This window comes from Chiloscyllium punctatum, chromosome 35 (assembly GCF_047496795.1).
Source record: "Chiloscyllium punctatum isolate Juve2018m chromosome 35, sChiPun1.3, whole genome shotgun sequence".
NCBI classification, from domain to species: Eukaryota; Metazoa; Chordata; class Chondrichthyes; order Orectolobiformes; family Hemiscylliidae; genus Chiloscyllium; species Chiloscyllium punctatum.
The window spans coordinates 66,860,151-66,881,479 of NC_092773.1; positions in this window are offsets into that span (position 1 = coordinate 66,860,151).

Below are 21,329 nucleotides of genomic sequence, written 5' to 3' on the forward strand. Positions count from 1 at the left end.
TTTTGAAGAGGTAACAAGTAGGTTAGACCAGGGAAACCCAGTGGATGTGGTCGATCTGGGCTTTCAAAAGGCCTTTGATAAGGTGCCACACAGGAGGCTGCTGAGCAAGGTGAGGGCCCATGGTGTTCGAGGTGAGCTGCTGGGATGGATTGAGGATTGGCTATCTAACAGAAGGCAGAGAGTTGGGATAAAAGATTCTTTTTCAGAATGGCAGCCGGTGACGAGCGGTGTCCCGCAGGGTTCGGTGCTGGGGCCACAGCTGTTCGCATTATATATTAATGATTTGGATGAGGGAACCGGGGGCATTCTAGCGAAGTTTGCCGATGATACGAAGTTAGGTGGACAGGCATGTAGTACTGAGGAAGTGGGGAGGCTACAGAAGGATCTGGACAGGTTGGGAGAGTGGTCCAGGAAATGGCTGATGGAATTTAACGTGAGCAAGTGCGAGGTCTTGCACTTTGGCAAAAAGAATAAAAGCATGGACTACTTTCTAAATGGTGAGAAAATTAATAAAGCCAAAGCACAAAGGGATCTGGGAGTGCTAGTCGAGGATTCTCTAAAGGTAAACATGCAGGTTGAGTCTGTGATTAAGAAAGCGAATGCAATGTTGTCTCTTATCTCAAGAGGGTTGGAATATAAAAGCAGAGATGTACTACTAAGACTTTATAAAGCTCTGGTTAGGCCCCATTTGGAGTACTGTGTCCAGTTTTGGTCCCCACACCTCAGGAAGGACATACTGGCACTGGAACGTGTCCAGCGGAGATTCACACGGATGATCCCTGGAATGACAGGTCTAGCATATGAGGAACGGCTGAGGATACTGGGATTGTATTCGTTGGAGTTTAGAAGATTAAGGGGAGATCTAATAGAGACGTACAAAATAATACATGGCTTTGAAAAGGTGGATGCTAGAAAATTGTTTCTGTTAGGCGAGGAAACAGTGAGTAGAATTGTTTGATTTTGATTTTGATTTTGATTTCTTTATCTCATACTGTGGCCCCTTACTTTAGCCATACCAGTCAGCACCCTCATCCCTCTACAACAGTTTTATCACGGCTACTCTATCAATATCGACGTTACTGGTCCTCCAGCGCCATCTTTACAACTAGGTCAAACACCCATATCATCCCCTTGTTGCCCCGTGCCAAACCCTCAAATATCAGAGACATGTCACTTACTGCTGGGCCCACAGCATGATGGCCTTCCAATATTTGCTTCATCACTGCTAGCACAGGACACAACCAACAATGAAGTCTCCGTATCCTCAGCTACCATCTTTTCCTGCTGGGCCCGATGTCGTCCACGTCGCCTATGTCAATGTAGCATCTGCCAAATCTCAATCGTGTGATTGCTCAGGAAAGTAAGGCGGGATTCACTCCCTTCCGCACTGGGCCCAGCTGGAGGCCCATGTGTTGATCCTGGCTTGAGAAATCACGATTGCCACGCCCTGAGTTCACTCTAAGCCATTGCGTAGGGCTCTTGCCACTGTCGATGCCGTCCAAGCATCAAGTTCAGTCAGTGACAGAAAGAGGACAAGGGAAGAATATCAGAAAAAGAAGAGAGCAGATCGGACAAAGCTCGAGCACAGGAGCGCTTTGGCGAGAACAACCGGAATAAAAGGATCCATTTATAGAACATAGAAAATAGAAAAAATACAGCGCAGTATAGGCCCTTTGGCCTTCGATGTTCCGCCGATCCAAGCCAACCTAACCTACACTAACCCACTATCCTTCATATGCCTATCCAATGCCCGTTTAAATGTCCATAAAGAGGGAGAGTCCACCACTGCTACTGGCAGAGCATTCCATCAACTTACAACTCGCTAAGTAAAGAATCTACCACTAACATCTGTCCTATACCTACCACCCCTTAATTTAAAGCTATGCCCCCTCGTAATAGCTGACTCCATACGTGGAAAAAGGTTCTCATGGTCAACCCTATCTAAACCCCTAATCATCGTGTACATCTCTAACAAGTCACCCCTAAACCTTTTTTTCTCCAAAGAAAACAGCCCCACGTGCCTCAGCCTTTCCCCATACGATCTTCCTGCCATACCACGCAGCATCCTGGTAAACCTCCTCTGCACGCGTTCCAGTACCTCCACAAGCTTCCTACAGTATGGCGACCAAAACTGCACACAATGCTCCTGATGCAGCCGCACCAGAGTTTTATGCAACTGCAACAAGACCTCAGGACTCTGGCACTCAATTCCTCTACCAATAAAAGCCAGTATGCCATATGCCTTCTTCACCGCACTATTTACCTGGGTGGCAACTTTCAGAGATCTGTGTACATGGACACGAACGTCCCTCTGCTTATCCACACTACCAAGTATCTGACCATTAGCCCAGTACCCCAACTTTTTGTTATTAATACCTAAGTGAATCACCTCACACTTACCCACGTTGAACTTCATTTGCCACCTTTCTGCCCAGCTCTGCAGCTTATATAAATCTTGCTGTAACCTTACATATCCTTCCACACTGTCAACAAATCCATCGACTTTCGTATCATCCACAAACTTGCTCGCCCAACCTTCTAGCCCTTCCTCCAGGTCCTTTATAAAAATGACAAACACGAATGATCCCACAACAGATCCTTGTGGAACACCGCTTGTAACTGCACTCCAAGATGGAACTACTCCCCTCCCCCTTTACCATCAACTACTCCCCTCTGTCTTCTTCCAGCCAGCCAATGCCTAATCCAAACCTCCAACCCACCCTCAATGCCATCCCTCCGTATTTTTTGCAGTAGCCTACCATGGAGGACCTTATCAAACGCCTTACTACAATCCATATACACCACATCTACCGCTTTACCCTCGTCCACCTCCTTAGTCACCTTCTCAAAGAATTTAATAATTTTTGTGAGGCATGGTCTGCCATTCACAAAACCATGCTGAATATCCTTGATCATATGATTCCTATCCAGATGTTCATAAATCCTATCCCTTACAATTCTCTCTAAGACTTTGCCCACAACAGAAGTGAGGCTCACCGGCCTATAGTTACTAGCGTTATCCCTACTCCCCTTCTTGAACAAAGGAACCACATTTGCTATCCTCCACTCTTCTGGCACTATGCCTGTAGACAACGAGGACATAAAAATCAAGGCCAATGGCTCTGCAATCTCCTCCCTTGTTTCCCAGAGAATCCTGGGATAAATGCCATCAGTCCCAGGGGACCTATTGTTTTCACCCTTTACAGAATTTCCAACACCTCTTCCCTACATACCTCAAAGCTGTCCATTCTAATTAATGGTGACTCAGTATTCACATCGGAAACAATGTCCTGTTCCTGAGTGAATACTGACGAAAAACATTCATTCAGTATCTCCACAATCTCTTCAGCCTCCACACGCAACCTCCCACTACTATCCTTGACTGGACCTATTCCTATCCTAGTCATTCTTTTATTCGTGACATACCTATCGAAAGCCTTTGGGTTTCCCCTAATCCTACCACCTAAGGACTTTTCATGTTCCCTCCTTGCTGCTCTTAGCTCTCTCTTCAGATCCTTCCTGGCTACCTTATAACTCTCAATCTCCCCAATTGAACCTTCGCGCCTCATCTTTACATAGGCCGCCCTCTTCCCTTTAACAAGGAATTCCAATTCCTTATGACCCTTTCCTCCCTGCCTGACAGGTACATACTTATCAAGGACACCCAATAGTTGCTCCTTGAACAAGTTCCACGTATCAATTGCGCCCTTGTCTTGAAGCCTACGTTTCCAAGCCACGCATCCTAAGTCGTGCCTCACCGCATCATAACTTCCCTGTTCCCAGCTATAACTCTTGCGCTGCAGTGCACACTTACCCTCTCCATCACTAGAGTTAAAGTTACCGAATTGTGGTCTCTGTACCCAAAGTGCTCACCTAACTCCAATTTTAACACGTGGCCTGGTTCGTTACCCAGAACGAAATCCAGCATGGCCTTACCTCTTGATGGCCTGTCTACATAATCCTATATGGCCTCACCTCTTGTTGGCCTGTCTCCATAAATCCAGTATGGCTTCACCTCTTGCTGGCCTGTCTACATAAATCCAGTATGGCCTCACCTCTTGTTGGCCTGTCTACATAAATCCAGTCTGGCCTCACCTCTTGTTGACCTGTCTACATAGGTGAAGGCTCGTGGAATACGACAGGAACCTGGGCTTGGGTCCCAGCTATACCTGATACACAGCAAGCATTTTGTTGAGGGAGTCAAATGCATCATTTCGCGATGTTGGATTGTGAGGATGTAAAACGGTTCCAACCAGACTAAGGCAAATGGAGTGAATAGGCAAATACGTGGCAGATGGAAAGCAATGGTGGTAGACATGACGTCGTGTACTTTGTTCGAAAATAAAGAACGGAAGTTTACAATTGTCAAAGGAGGTGGTAAAAAATATTACTCGATAAAGGGACTTCTGTTCCCTTTATGTTTCCTTCTGTGCTGAACGCCAAGATCCATGCACTGCAGTGAGTTCTGAAGTTCTGGAATCAATAATGGGAATGGCATTGTCGCACTGACCAGTATATGTAGACCGACCAATGGGTAGCTGTGACATAGAAAAGGATCCGCTTCACATGTACACAAATCACTGAAAGAGGTATTGCAGGTTCAGAAAGCAGTTAGGAAGATAAATGGTATGCTGACCTTCATTCCAGGGATTTGAGCACAGGAGTAAAGGTATCTTACTGCAGCTGCACAGATCCTTGGTGAGACGCCATCTCGAACATTGTGCAGTACTGTGTGCAGGCCAAAACCTGACATTGAGAGAGGGCAGCGAAAGATGACCAGACGGATCTATGTTATGACAGCCTTATTGTGAGAGCGGAACTTTGGGTCGTCTGGGCCTCTATTCCATAAGGATTAGGAAAGTGAGTGGCTCTCCTCAGGGAAATTGCTTGGGCAAATTACGCAATATCAATAATGGAGCCATAGTTTAAATCAGGGTAAATGGCGAATTGCGGAAAAATCTGCAAAAATCAAAACAAAAGTAGCAATTCGCCGAACACTCACGATAACATGATAGAGGCAAATCTTTAAACCATATATTGTAATGAAATGGCAGAGGAAATGTAACACTTAACATTACAATCATGGACGACCACCCTGTACCTTTCAAGAAACTTTCAGCAGAAAGTGCATGAGCCAACAGATATTGGCACAGAGGACTCTGCAGTGTCGACAGGACTGTGTTTCCCGTTCCCTTTTTCGAGACTGAGTCTGGTGCCAGGAGTTCTTTCAGGTTTTAGCCTTAAGATCGCAGAGCTGTTTGAAGCAATTGAGTGCCTTGCTTGGCTGATTCAGCGACATGTCTGTGCGTCTGAAGACATTTTTAAATGAAACCAGGAAAGCATGGAAGATTTACTTCCAGAAAGTACATGGGGGGAGCAATTTGGAAGCCAATTTACAAACGACATCAGCTTCAACGTCACTATTAATGACACCAGAATTTGATCTCGGTATTTTATCAATGATCTTTTAATTACCATCAGCTGCGAGAACATTAGCCTGGTCTGGATTGGAAATCCAGTGACATTTCCGCAACAGCACTGACTCCACATGGGGACATATTGCTCACCATACTAAACAAGTGTTTCTGTTCTACTTGATAGCTCTGTCAAAAACAACTTCCTTTTTTGGGGATGGAGCAGAGGGAGTGGTAGTTGCTCAGAATGTAATTATTCTTCTGTTGGGGGACTGGACATAGTTCAGGAATTTTCCACATTGCCAGTCAGTCGTCAGAGTTGGAGTTAGAATAATGCAGCTTCCTCAGAAGCACAGCTTATTACACAGCACACGTCTTCAGTACGACTGCAGGAATGGTGTCAGGGCCCATTGCCTTTGTCATATTTACTGAACACAGCTGTTTCTTCATGTCGCGTGTAGCGAATCGAATTGATGAAAGAATGGTATCTGTGATTCTGTGGGCATCATGACGACAGTGAGGTGGATCATCGACTCAAAACATCTGTCTGAGGATGGTACAGAGAATGCGTCATTGTCTTTTGCACTGTTGCCCAGGGCTTTTCCATTACTTAGGATGGGAATATTTGTGGAAACCTCTCATTTAATGTTTTGTTAAATCGTCCATCGCCACTTCCGACTGGATGTGATAGGACTGCAAAATTTCCATCATATCGGTTGGTCTTGGAATCATTTTGCCTTCTCCATCGGGTGTTAGTTCTGGTCTTTGGAATATAAGCAGTCAAGTGCAGTGGTTTAACTGTTCTTTTCGATGCGTCTCTGCGTGTTTAGGGAAGGAAGGTTTTTCGTGTTTTATGATACATTTTTGTTTGTTATTCTCATGTATAATATGTTTGTTTTCCTTCCTCACAGTTAACGTATTGACGGTCTACATCCTGCTGTATAAAGATTGTGGATTGTCTTCATGTGTCAGACGTTACCTGGCGGCCATGGCACTAGCGGATTTACTGGTCATTATCCTCGATCTGGTATTGAGACACATTCCCATTGTTTATCGGCAACACTTTTATTTCCTTCTGTTCATCCCCGTGTGTAATATCAATGCTGCCCTTCTTTATGCAGCCACTGACTGTTCTGTTTGGTTCACCGTCACTTTCACCTTTGATCGGTTTGTGGCCATATGCTGCCAGAAGTTGAAAAGTAAATATTGCAGTGAGAAAACGGCGGCTGTGGTTCTGAGTACAGTGACTACACTGAGCTGTTTAAAGAACATTTTCTGGTTTTTTATGCTCAGAGCTCGGTATTGGCTAGGGAACAATCCCTGGTTTTGTGAGATGACACTGGCTGTTTATTCCTCACGTGTCTGGGTTACAATCGAGTTCCTCCACCACATTCTAACTCCGGCTCTCCCATTTCTCCTGATTCTGCTGTTAAATGTTTTCACCGTCAGACACATTTTATTGACCAGCAGAGCCCGCAAGAGACTCCGCGCTCACACCAATGGGGACACTCAGTCTGACACTGAAATGAGAAACCGAAAAAAATCCATCATTTTACTGTTTGTGATCTCGGCCAATTTCATCCTGTTATGGTCAATCTTAATGGTATATTCTATATGGAGACGGATGCATGAGTTTGGGTATCAGTCTGTGTACCTCGATCCGTTTGTTCAGGAACTGGGCTTCATGCTGCAGCTCCTTAGTTGCTGCACAAACACTGCGATTTATGCCGTGACTCAGAGTAAGTTCAGACAGCAACTGAAGAATATGCTAAAATATCTGTTTATCGAAATTAATCAATTAATCACATTTACTCATTAATCAATCCATCTGGATTTTTCTTAGTTCAGTTCAATGTTTCAGCATTCAAGCAGCTGGTTGCTGTGGTAACAGTCTGGGGGGAGTGCTTCCTTGTCCAATCTTATCCGACAGGGGTTTACAGAGACACATGTCAATGTTTCTCTCAACTCAGGGGTCAGTGAAACCAGGCACATCACATTGAGTGTATCGATCACTTCAGTTTGAAACCAATAAAAGATGTTCATTAAAAAGTGCCAAGTAGCAGAGTGACCGATATTGTTGTTTGTCTTCGTGTTGAAGAAGCTGAGCTGGAGAGAGACAGACTCAGTTCCATGTCCGGGTCCGCAGGGAAGGGGAGTGGACCCGACCCTGAGCTCAGGAATTGGGTTTAAGCATTCGGTCCTTGCTTTCCCGTCTGGTTTCGCCAAAATGGCCGTTGGCAGAATTCATCTTACAACCCCGTTTTCCCACCTCCACACAGTGAAATCCATCTCTCTCCTTCTCTATCATTCGCTCACCATCTTGCCCCCTCACACCCTCCTTTTCTCTCAATTCCCCAGTCATCTCCCTCTTTCTTTCTCCTCACTTCTTTCCCTCTCTTTCTGCACACTTTCTCATTCTCTCCCGCTCTCACTTTCACTGTCTCTTCACCCCGCCTATTTTTCCACTCCATTCCTCCCACGCCGTCACTCAAACGCCCCATCCCGCCCGCCTCTACTCTTGTCTCTGTCCGCCATCTTGTCTCTCTACTCTCCTAATGACTCTGTCTACTTTCCGCCTCTCTAACTGTCATTCATTTTCTCCTTCCTCCCAGTTCCCAAGTTCTCTCTGTCTTATCGTTGCCTCCAGCCTCTCCAAACACCATCCATCTCTGCGTTCGTGGGAGAGGGAACGATCAGCGAGACCGTGTGTGTCAGATTGAGAGGAATTCAGTCAGAGAGCAATGCAGGGAGATGGGTAGTGAAAATCAGACGGAGAGGAACGGAATAAAAGAGTCGATAAGAGAAAGGTTTAGAATGAGTGAGAGACAGCTGGACAGTGAGAGAGACAGAGGGAGAGGGAGACCTAGAGAGTCAGATAGAAGTTAAGGTAGCGGGAAAGAGGCAGTGGCAAAGGGAGCTAGAGAGTTAGACAGAGAAAAGGAGGGAGAGAGAGGGAAAGGGAGGAGGACAGACAGAGGCGGAGACAGACAGAGAGGGATGGGAGATAGAGAGTGAGAGAGGGGTGAGAGAGTGTAAGGGGACATGGAGAAAGAGAGGGGGAAGGAGAGGAGAGAAACAGAGGTGGGAGAGAGTGAAAAGAAAGGGGAGAGAGAGGGATGGGAGAGGGAGAGGGTCGGGGAGAGAGAGAGAGGAAGGGGAAGAGAGATAAAAGGAGGGAGCGAGAGTGAGGGGGAAGAGAGACGGGGGAAATAAGGAGAGAGCTACTGGGAGAGAGTGAGGGCTGAGGAAAGAGAGAGGGAGAAAGAGGGAGGGGACCGAGAAAGAGACAGCGGGACGATAGAGAAAGTATTGAGACAGGGAGGAGGGAGAGAGATTACGGATGTAGGATGAGACAGTGCAGTGGTCGGAGAGACAGATAGTCAGAAGGAAGGGATGAGAGAGGGAGAGGGGAGGCAGAAACAGGGGGAGGGAGAGATCCAAGAAGGAGGGAGGGAGAGGGAGGGTGAGTGACAGGGAGTGAGAGACAGAGAGGGGATAGAGAGTTGGTAGAGAGAGAGTGGGGGGCAAGGAGAGGAAAGAGAGAATGTGGGAAGGCTGGGAAAAGAGAGACAGTGAGTGGAGAGGGTGATGCGAGTGGGGGGGAGAATGGAAACTGATCGGCAGATAGTGGGAAGGGAGTGGGTGGGAGTCAGATATCCAGAGAGAAGGAGCAGGGAGTGAAGGACAGGGAGGCGGAGGGAGCGAGGGGAGAGAGTGTGGTGAGAGAAGGAGAGAGGGGTAAGGTAGAGTGAGGGGGAGTGAGAGTTGGGGACAAGGAGAGCGGAGAGGGAGAGTTGGGGATTGCAAGATTTTGGATAGAGTATGGGGGAGGGACAGGAGGGGAGAATGTGGGAAGGCAGAGGTGTAGAGGGAGGGTGATAAACAGGGAGGTAAGATAGAGTGGGGAGAGAGAGTTGAGCGGAAGGTGAGTCAGCGAAGACTGAGACTTTAGCAAAGAAATCAAATAAAGAGGAGCGAAAGAGTAGTGGGTGGAGGGGAGGCTATAGGAGGACAGAAAGTCTTGTGAGGGAGGGGGTAGAGAGAGGCAGAGGAGAGGCAGAGGGTACGGGGCGAGAGTCAGAGAGAATGGGTTTGCACAAGATGGAGAGGGAGAGAGAGGCAGGGAGAGGGAGTGGAATGTATCGGTGATGGAGTGAGGAGAGAGGGAGAGGGAGAGGGATAGCAGTGAGGGAGAGAGGAGCAAGAAGACAGAGAGAAAAAAATTAGCAGGGAAAGAGAGGGAGAGAGGGGAGAGAGATGGAGAGGGAAGTGTTTAACAAAGTATGAAAGAAGGGGTAGGAGAGACAGCGGGAAGGGAGGGTCGAGAGAGATGTTGGAAAGCAAGGGGTCAGAGAGAGTGGGAAGGGCGTCCGAGAGTGAGGCAGAGGGCGTCAAGAGAGGGGGGAGAAAGTGGGAAGGAAGTGGGAGAGAGTGCGGAGGGAGAGAGGGATGGGATAAGATAGAGTCAGAGAGGAGGGATCGGGATAGAGGGGCTCAGAGAAAGTTTTGGGGGTGAGAGAAGGAGAGAGAGGGTGAGAGAGAGATTGGGGAGATAGAGTGAGGGAAAGGGGAGGGAGGAACTGGAAAGTGAGGGGCGAAAGAGAGAGTGACGTTGCGGGTGTAAGAGTGGGAAGGTAGGGGCGTGAGAGACAGTGGGAAGGGAGTGGGCAGACAGAGAGTGGTAAGGGAAGGGAGTGTGATATTGCAAAGAGAGTGGAAGATGGGATAGAGAGAGGGTGAGAGGGAAGCAAGGAGAGAGAAAGGGAGGAAAGGGGAGAGTGGGACTGAAGGGAGAGATGGTGTGGAGCGAAAGAAAAAAGAGAGAGCGGGAGAGGGAGAGCGCGAAGAGTGAAAGAGAAAGGGGATGGAGAGAACGAGAGGTAGTGGGAAGTGAGAGCAAGAAGGAGAGGATGGGAAGGGAGAGAGAGTGGTGGGAGGAGGGCGGAGCAAAGACTGGGTGCAGTTAGAGAGAAGGAGGGAGGGGAAATGGAGGGGAGAGACAGGAGACAGGGTCGGGAGAGTGAGATAGATGCAGAGACGGGGAGCGAGAGAGAGAACGAGAGAGTGATAGTGGGCTATAGAGAGGAAAGCAGGAGAGACAGCGATTGGGAGTGAGAGAGAATTAGTAGTGAGAGAGGTGAAGAGAGAGAGGGCAAGACAGTGTGGGAGAGAAAGGGAAATATGGAGGTGAAGAGAAACAGTGAAGGATAGGTTTGAGTGACGGTGATGGCGAGGGGAGGGTGTAAGAGAGAGTGAGAGGGAGACAGAGAGAGAAGTTGGTGAGACTGAGCGAGTTGGAGAGGCGAGATAAGGACGGGAAAGAGCCAATGAAGGAGAGTGGAGAGAGAGAGTAGATGGATTTGGGGCATGGAGAGTGGGAAAAGAGAGAGGGAGAGCGGAGAGAGTGGATGCAGAGAAAGTGTGGTGAGATAGTTGACAGGCGTGAGAAAGAATTCGGTGAGAGAGATTCAAGGGAGAAAAGGGAGAGATGGAGTGAGGGAAAAAGCGATATTGGAGAGGGACAGTGAGAGGGAAGCGTTAGAGGGAGGAGAGGGAGACAGAGTGGTAAAGAGAGAAGGGGATGGAGATAGATGGGGACAGCACAGAGGGAAACTGGCGAGAGAGGTGGGGTGAAAGAGAAAGTGGAGGCGAAGGAAGAGAAATAGCAGGGAGGAACAGAGAGAGAAGAGGGGAGGGAGACACATTGCGTGGAGGAGACAGAGTGTAAAAGAGAGGGGGAGAGATAGGTGAGTCAGAGAGCGCGGAAAAGTGGGAGAAGAAAGAGATGTAAGAAGGGCGGGGTGAAAGGGAGTGTAGGATGGTGTTAGAGATGGAGGGAAGGGAAGGGAGAAAGAGAGGGGGAGAGGGGGGACGGCGAGAGTCAGGGAGTCTAAGAGAAGAAAGAGATAGAGAGAGGAGGAGCATGGGAGAGAATGTGGAGTGAGAGAGTGGGCGAGTAGGCAGAGGAAGGCGGGAGGTAGAGGGAGTGGGGAATACGTGTGCGTGGGGCTAGATGGAGTGTAGAGAGAGAGGCAGGGAGGGTAGAGAGATTTGGAGGAAGAAAGCGAGGGAAAGGCAGGGCTGGCGAGAGAGAGGGAGGGTGGAGATAGAGTGAGGGAGGTGGGACATAAAGGGAAAGGGGCGGGGAGGATAAAGGAAGAGAGAGCGGGAGAGTGGACTAGAGAAAATGAGGGGAGACGGGGAGGGAGGACGACCAGAGAAGGAGGGGAGCAGAAGAGGGAGGGTGAGAGACAGAGATAGGGATGGGGATATACAAAGTTGGTGGAAGGAGAGGTGAGGGAAGAGGGAGGGAAAGAAGAGAGAATGTTTATGGAGTGTGAGAGTCAGGTCGAGAGAGAAAGTGAGGCGAGAGAGAGATTGAGTGAGGGAGTAAGAGGGAGACAGAGAGGAAGGTGGGAATAAAGAGTGTGGGGACGGTGAGAGAGATTGTGAATGAGTGTGAGAGAAATAGGGTGCGAGAGAGGGTAAGGAGGGTGAAAAAAGTTGCAAAGGAGAGAGAGAGAAATGGAGGGTGAGAGAGTGAGGGATGAGAGAGAAGAGAGACAGAGAGAGGAGACAGTGAGTGAGGGAGGGGAGAGAGCAAAGGGGACAGAGAAAGGGTGGAAGTTGGGGGCGAGAGAGGGGGTGAGCGAGAGAGACGGGGGTGTTGACGAAGAGCGAGGGAGGGGTGAGGCAGCGATAGAGAGGCAGAAAAGGGAGATAGAGAAGGATAGACAGATATGAACAAAAGAGAAAGAGGGGCACAGAGAAAGGGAGGGGAGTGGTGTTGTGAACAGAGGAAGAGTGGGATGGGTGAGAGAGAGGTGGACGGAAAGAGAGAAAGAGGGAGCAGGGAGAGACTGTGAAGCAGCAGTGAAGGGTGATAGAGAGACGGCAGGGAAAAGAGATGAGCAACGAGCGTTGTAGGCTCACAGTGGCCGAGAGTGGGGAGAGCAGGAGAGGGAGGAATGTGGTGAGACAGAAGTAAGAAGTAGGCAAGACAGAGATGCTAGGAAGAGAGCGGGGAGAAAAGGGAGAGAGAAAGAGAAAGAGACAGTGGAGTGAGAATAGAAGGAGGAGAGAAGGAAGGGACAGCGCAGATGAGCGACATAGGGCGGTATAGAGTGATGGAGGGGGAGAGACAAAGAAAGAGAGTGGAGAGAGCTATAGTGGATGAAGTGGGACAGGGCACAGGAGAGGACTCGAAGAGAGAGAGAAGGGGAGACAAAGTTTTGGGTGAGAATGAGTCTCGGGCAGAGAGGGATTGAGGGCAGGCGAAGCATGGGAGAGATAGAGTCAGGGAAGAGAGAGCGAGACAGAAAGAGGAAGACAGGAAGACAAGGATGGAATTTGGGAAATAGAGAGTGGGGAGGGGTGAGATAAATTGAAGGAGGTGGGAGTGATGGGGAAGGGTGAGAGAAAGTGTATGGGATGGGGAAAATGTGATTGAGGGAGAGGAAGAGAGGCATGTGATGAAAGGGGCAGAGAAGGAGGGGGTGGGGAGCGACCGAAGGAGAGGGAGGAGTGAATGAGTGAGGTATGGCTGAGAGAGAGAGCGAGATGGACGTGGATAGAGAGAGACAAGGAGCGGGAGAGAAATGGGATGAGGTAGAGTATGCGAATTGGATGGGGGAGAGAGAGATAGACAGCGAAGTAAAGGAATGGAGAAGGAGAGACAGAGATGTGGTGAAGAGAGAGAATGGAGGAGGGAGAGAAGCAGTCGGCTAAGAGAGAGTGTAGGGGCATAGTGGGGCAGAGCGAGAGGAGAAGAGATGGAGAGAAAGAGAGAGGATGGTGGTGAGAGAGAGAGGGAATGGGGAGAGAGATTGACACAGGGGGAGAGAGTGAGGAGGGGTGGTTAGCAAGAGAAAGGGGAGAGAGAGATTGAGGGGGAGACTGAGGAGAAACGGATGGAGAGAGGGAGAGAGAGGGTGGAAAGAACAGGAGATAGAGGAATGGGATAGATGGAAGGGAGAGAGAGACAGAGTGATGCATGTAGAGAGAGAGGGAGGTAGGCAGAGGGACAGGTAGGTAGGTAGAGAGGAGAGGAGAGGGACATAGTGTTGGAGGGGGAGATAAAGATATTTAGGGATTGGGAGAGATTGGACAAAAGTTTGGATAATGTGAGAGTGGGAGAGGGGAGAAGAGCGAGAAAGGGGTAGAAAGAAAAAGAGAGCATATGTTGGCAGAAGGGAGAGAAGGGATCGTGAGAGTGAACGAGAGCAAAGGAGATATGGAATAGAAATAGAGACAGACAGGGAGCAGCATGGAAGAGACGGGGAATGAGACAGAGGGGTAAAGAGAGAGAAGGAAGGGCGGGATTGAATGTGTGGGACGAGAGAGAGGGAGAGAGAAACGTGGTTGAAAAGAGAAAAAGCTGCAGAAAGAGGAGAGAGGTGGGGAAGAGAGAGAGGAGAGAGAGGGAGTGGAGCACAGAGGTCGGGATGGGCAGAGAGAGACGGGTGTGGGATAGAGATGGGAAGGTGGAGTAATAGAGGGGCAGACAGAGGGAGGGAGGGGAGAAATATAGATGAGGTAGGAAGAGAGTTTGAGAGTGAGAGAGAGTGGTAGTGGAAGGAAAGAAGGAATTCGGGGAGTTGGAGAGAGTTGTGGGTGAGAAAGAGCGAGAGAGAGATCGCAATCTGCTTTGAGTTACCTATCCACTTTTCACTGTCCACTACATCTCTGATTACTGTGTCATCTGCAAACTTGCTACCTATACCGCCGATGTTCACATTCAAATAATTCATGTCAATAATGAAAAGTCGTGGACCCAGCACCGATCCTTGTGGGACTTCACTGGTCATAGACCTCCAGTCTGAATAACAACACTCTACAACCACCCTCTGTCTTCGACCTTCTAGCCAGTTATGTATCCAAATGGCTAGTTATCCCTTTATTCAATGAGATCTAACCTTGCGAAGCATTGTCCAAAGGGGAACCTTCTCGATTGCCTTACTGAAGTCCATATCGATCACGTCCATGTTCGCCAACCTCTGGTCTTTTGTTTCCTGACCTCTGACTGATGATGACACATATATTTTGCAAGTGTTCCAGCAATCCCTTCTCCAACTTCTCAGCGTTCTCGGGTACACCTGATCAGTCCTTGCTGATTTTTTTCCAAATGTATGCATTTCAAGGCATCCTGCACCACCTCCTATGTAATATGGACATTTTTCAAGATGTAATTTATTTCCCCATATTCAATACCTTCCATGTCTTTCTCCACAGTAAACACTGATGCAAAATATTCGTTTAGTCTCTCCCCATCTCCTGCAGCTTCACACAATGGCGGTGTTACTGACCTTTGAAAGACCCTACACACCCGATACTTATCATTTTGTGCTTATTTATATCAGCCAATTGGATTCTCCTTAACACTCCTAACCAAAGCAATGTCATGTCGTCTTTTTGCCCTCCTGATTCCTTCTTTAGTATACTCTTCTGCGGTTATACTCTGAGGATTCACTCGAGCTATTCTATCCATACCTTACATGTTCATCTCTCTTCATTAAGCCAAACTTGAATGACTCCAGTCATCCAGCATTCCCTACACTAACCAGCTTTTCCTTTCAACATAACAGGTATTTTAAAATCGTTCTATATAATCAAAGTTTCGTTCATCCGTGAAGCACCAAAGGTTCCATACAACTCTCGTAGTTGTTATTTTCTGACATGAGGAGAAACAGAATGAACACTTAGTCTTGGAACTGATGAATAGCATCAAAGGCAGGAAGAGCTGCGTATGTTTCAGCTCACAATTGGCCCGGATGATGATGTCAACGCGGGACCAAGAGCAGGAAAGGGTTCAGGGCTGCAGGCCCGGTCGGGACGGCTGACTATCCCATCAATGATGCAGATGAGGGGCGGGACTAGACTGAAAATCGTGCTCAACGTCGCGGGCAGCGCAGAGTCACTGTGACCAAGCCGCAGGAATGTTAGTCATGTACAGAATACGGTAGAGCAAGAAACAGTAGAAAGTGCGATAGAAATGGAATTGGTATGGGCAGTTTACAAGTCTACAAAAATTTGGTGGACGTCGCAATACACCAATTAAAAACTCCCGAACCAGTGTCTGCAGAAATGGCAAAACGCCTCAGGTGGCGACGGGCTCTTGACTGCCACCAACTTTAATGGGGCTAGTGATCCGTGGGACATGTGCCGCCACCAATTTTTTAGAGGACAACTTTCTGCTGGAGGGATGTGCAGCCTGTCCTTGGAAAATCCGATGAGGAGGACTTCCGAAGAGCAATTTTAAGACCAGAGAAATGGATGATTTTTCTCTGGATTTATTTCCCATACAGGGTGTCACAGCAGCCAACACCGTTCTGAATCACCTCTGTGACCCCGATGACCATTTTGTCAATGAGGATAAAGTGAGCACTGCAGATGCTGGGGATCAGAGTCAAAAATTGTGGTGCTGAAAAAGAACAGCCAGTCAGACAGAATCAAAGGAACTGAAAAATTGGTGTTCCAGGCATTCTCCGGTGAAGGGTTTACACCCAATATGCCAACTTTCCTGTTCCTCGGATGCTGCCCTCATCCCTTCTTTTCCAGCACCACCCTTTCAATTCCGACCACTTTGTCAAAATCTAACTTCTTCCATCTCTACTGGTGGGTACATTTTGGCTCTGTTCAGTATTTTGCTGTTACTTTCATAGACCGTTTGGAAATGAATTTTCCACTGCTACCCAACCAGGTTAATCTCTTGCCAGATTAATTTCGCCAATAATCTTTCACAGACAAGATTTGTTTCCCAAGCAGAAAGTGAATTTTCCATCCATTTATGACTGTCAATTTCTGCATCATTTTCATTCACTGTGATTCATTTTACACTCTCTGAAACATAACAGTGTTTCTCCCTTCACAGTACCAGTGTATAATACCAAAGTCCTGTTGCCTGTGGATAAGATATTTTTTGACGTTCTTGGACTGCTCCTTCAACACAGCAAGTTGCAGATTATTCACTCAGTGATAGTGAAGATTTGATGGCATGGGTCCAAATCAACAACAGTTTGTACTTTCTGTTATCATGATTACAATTTCATAAAAGTATTATGGAGAAATTTTGACGTCAGGTCACAAATGGAGATATTACATCAGCTGACCAAAAGCATTGCCAAATAAGCGGGTTTTCAGGAAAGCCTTAAAGGTGGAAGGCAGATCTGAGAAGGGTTTGGATGGGAATTCCAGACCGTATTTCCTTGGAAACTATAGAAACATCCACACAGCTGAAGCAATGAACAATAACGTTGTTGGAGCCTGAAACAAAATGAGTTGTCGAAGTTTCTAAGGTTGTGTGGTGCAGGGAGATAGGGATGATCACAGACAGGAATAAGTCAAGGGCGAGAATGTTCGATTGTTGTTTACAAATAGGAGCTTTTGATGGATGAACAGATTTTGGTACAAGTGAGCGCTTAGGCAGCAGAGTTTTATGTATTCTTGCGATTACAGGGATGATGAATGTGGGAGTCTGGCCAGGGGTTTGTTGGATTATTAAGTCTAGAAAAAAGACAAGGATAGATGAGAGTTTGAGCAAATGAGCTGAGACCAGAGACGAGTTGGATGTTGTCACTGAAGTAGTAATAGTTGCCTTGTAGCGGGACAGGACTGTCACTCTCACATCACTTGTGGAACTCAGCTGTTTGTCAATCAAGTCTGTAACAAAGTAAGGAACCGAGTGGCCCTGCGGGAACCCAAACTGGGTGTCACCTCGTGGGCAATTACAGAGAAGCTGCTGCTTGACAGCACTGTTGATGACACCTTTCACCACTTTACTGCTAAACTCGTGAGGACTCATGGAGGGAAATTTCCGGGGTTGGATTTGTCCTCTGTTTTTGTGCTGACCATCCCTGAGCATTGCTCCACATTGTTGGTTAATGCCACCGCTGGAGGGGAAATTAGCTTGGTGCGCAGCAATTGTTTGTCACAAGCCATCAATGTAATTGTCAAAATGTGTAAAGTGCTCTAGCATTTACACTATTTGTCCATTTTTGATATTACGTGAAGTGAATGTAATTGGTTGAAAACTCATATCTTTGTTCCCGGGACCACTGGGGAAGACTGAGATGGACCATCCAATTGACACTTCTAGCTGAAGATTGCTGCAGATGCCTTGTTCTAATGTTTTGCATGGATGTGTGAGGCCATCCATCAGTTAGGATAAGGAAATCTCTAATGCTTCCACCAGCGAGTTGTGGCAGAACTGTAGAGCTTAGAACGTTCGATTGTTTCTAGGATCAATTAGTTCTATTTCTTTTTGCTTCTTCTGCTGGCATGCAGGTTTGACAGCTTCGTCCAGGTGGCAGCACATCTTTATGTATGATTTGGAGATGCTGGTTTTGGACTGGGGTGGACAAAGTTAAAAATTACACAACACCAGGTTATAGTCCAACAGGTTTAATTGGAAGCACACTAGCTTTCGGAACGACGCTCCTTCATCAGGTGATAGGCTTTCATCTTTATGTATGCCTGTTTCTGTTGTGGGCATTCTCTCCTGCACTCTGCGCTGAACAAAGGTTGATCCCGTAGCTTGATGGTAATGGCTGAGTGTGGGACATGCCAGGCCATGAGATGTGAGATTATGCTGGAATACAATTCTGCTGCTGTTGCTTGCACATAGCACCTCATAGATACCGAGTTTTGTGTTGCCAGATCTGCTCCAAGTCTGTCTCACTTAGCACATTGACAGTGCGACCCATGACAATGGAGGGTAATTTCAGGCGAGGCTCATTTTTCCAAAATGACTGTGTGATGGTCGATCTTACTGATACTGTACGAGACAGATGCGTCAACGGCTGTCAAATATTTAACAATGGTATCAAGTATGTTTTACCCTCTTGTTGGTTCTCTTAAAGCTTGATGTCAACTCAGTTGAGCAGCGATGTATTTTATGACCCGACCAGCTCGATCAGTAATCCAGCTGCTGAGCTACTTTTGATGGTTGGCACTGAAATCCTGTACTCAGAGTTCGTTTGACACCTTTACACACTCAGTGCTTCCTCCATGTTTTGACCAACAGGGAGAACTACTGATATATCAACTGAGGGAGGTCAGTTCGAGCTTATCAGCAGGAGCCGTGAGACTTGCTGGGTGTGGAAGCTAATGTAGATTACTCCCAGGTCAAATCCTTCGTGTCTGTGCACCTCTGCGCCGCCAGCTCTGCCTATTCTGTCCTGCTGATAAGACAGGACATATCCAGGAATGGTGATGCTGGGTCCGTATCATTGTCTGAAATGCATGATCCCGTGAGTATGATTATGCCAAACTGCTCCTTGATTCGTCTGTGGCACAACTCTCCACATTTTGGCAGTAATCCTGGATGTTAGTGCGGACATGTTGCTTTCATCCTAACCACAAGCCTACCAAGGCACACTGCTTTACCTGGGGCTCTTAGTTTTCGTCTTAAATTTAGATCTTTCTCCATTCTTTTTTCAAGCCTTATCAGGTTTCATTTTGACCCTTTACACTGGTCTCGTTGAATTACAGGCAATCCAATTCTGTCTCCTCGTCCACGTTGTCACATCACTCTCGCTAATTCACAGATATTGTTCACTGTTCTGTCCGACGGTCGTTTCTGGTTATATCCTTCTCACCCAGTCTGTTGAAGACTAACATTTGACGTCGCTGTCATTGGATAATCCTGCTCGATCCCCACTCTCTGTTTTCCTTCTGAAATCCTTATATTTGTGCCCGCAAAATCTATCATTGGCCACTCCTGTTTCTCACCGACGTACTGCCAGGAGATGACATCCACAAAAAGCACCATGTTACTTTTCACGTGGACACTGACAATGCCCAATTCTATCTCATCACTCTCCATTATTCCACTGTTACTCAGTTATCAAATTGCTTATCACGCTTCCACTACTGGATAGCTGCAAGCTCATTCAATGAAACTCTGCAATGGTTAAATCTGTTGGCTTCAGTTCCTATTGCAAATTACTTGCCCTTACTTCTGAGCCGCTCCCTCTCACTAGGAACTGCCTGAGTCACAACTACACTCTTCAAAATGTCGGTCTCATGTCTGACACCAAGGTTACCTTCTGATCAGACATCGCGACAATCAAAAACACCTGGAATTCAAATCTCTACAATGTTACTTTTCTCTGCGTCACCCCACTTCAATTGCTACTGAAACCCCTTACTCGTTCCTGCTTGTCTTAACTTGACAAATCTGAAACCGAATATTTGATTCTGTGACTGACCCAGAATCTGGTTCCAGACTATCCCGTGATGGGACAAATCCTCTCAGCATTTACCCTGTCAAAACTGACATGAATCCTATATATTTCAATGGGATCACTTTTGATTCTTCCAAATTTCAATGAGTGTTTTCACAACTTGCTCAGCCTTTGCTCAGATAATGCTTCCAAACCAGGGATAATCCCAATGAATCTTGTCGGAAATGATATAACACTCCAATAAAGTTGAATCAGGGGAATGGAACCGGGTGATTGTGGTGGATTTCAGAGTTGGGAACTGTGTTCATTTTGCATTTTGAATAATAAACACTGAATAAATGAATTTATAAAATATAAATATATATTTACAAGTAAGATTCCAAAATGTATAGTTAGGAACATGCTTTAAAGAAAAACAAGCATAAATTGATAAATTGTTTATGAGATTACAGGGAGCAAGAAATATTGCAAAATGTCTTTAAAAAATAAGATCTAAACAAAACATTAGGTGATGAGGAATGGCCAGGAGGTTGCCATAAAGCTGTTCAGTTGGTTAAATCGGCTCAGTAATTGATCTGGCAACGTAACATGAGAAGCAGAAACAGAAGGCAAAACTAATGATAAGCCACGGTAGATGAGGTTTTAAAGAAAAGGACAAAACTAAAAGGATAAGGAAACCGAAATGGTGGCGGGCAGCATGTTGAAAATAAAGTGAGGAGAAAGGATCAGGGAGGAGATATTAAGGGGTTTGGTAGACAGGAACAAGAATCAAAGTTGAAATCCTCACAGGCGGGATGCTATTACTATGGAAAGACAGGTCACTTTAAGAGAGAGTGTCTAGACCCGAAAAAGGAAGCAAAGGCAGTGCCGTTTATGAACCATGAAGAAAAATAGGGGTGTCAGGAGTTCCTGCCCCAGGGGACCCCCCAGGAACCCTTGATAAATTTAAAGATGGGACCTTCTAAAGAGGACGTAGTTTTCCTAGTCGACAGGGGGCAGCAAGGTCATCCTTAAATTTTAAACCCAAGGGAGTGGGAACAAAAAAAACGTTAATCGGATTATGTCGACAGTTTTGTGATTGGAGGCACAAAGAATCCGTTTTGCGCACATGACGAGATATTGCCACCAAACTGGGGATTGAATTAACTGCAAAAGGTGAAAAATATAGATATACATTATATAATTCAATTGAGTTAGCCTGAATCAATATTAATTGGAAGGATTCCTTCATACATTCTCTGTGAGCTGTCATATTGATTCATGGTTAATTTAAAACTTGACTGCATTAATTCATTGTTACTTAAAGAATGGAAAGCTACATTACTGGCCAGAGTGTGTGCAGGCAGTGGTAGCAATAGCCTTATTGGTAGAGGAGTGTCGAAAACTTACAATTAGGGGAGCCTTAGAAGTCAGCACCCCACATTAGGGCTGGTCAGGAGAAGAAAGGGGCATGATTAGAAGAGCTGCTCTGAGAGAATTAAAAAGTCATCCGGTGGGTGAGGGAGGGATACCAGCCAAAAAAAAAAATTCCCCAATGTGGATCTACCTTGGAAGGGTATGGATGAACAGAATCGACAATTAATGAGGGACTTTCGAGAAATGGTCATTTTGGGTATTAAAGAAGCAGCATCTAAATCTCTGATTTTTTAAAAAAAACCTTTGAAGTAAGACAGGAAAAGGAGGAAGCCCCGTCAGCCTTTTTACAGAGATTAAAAGAAGCCACTCGAAAGTA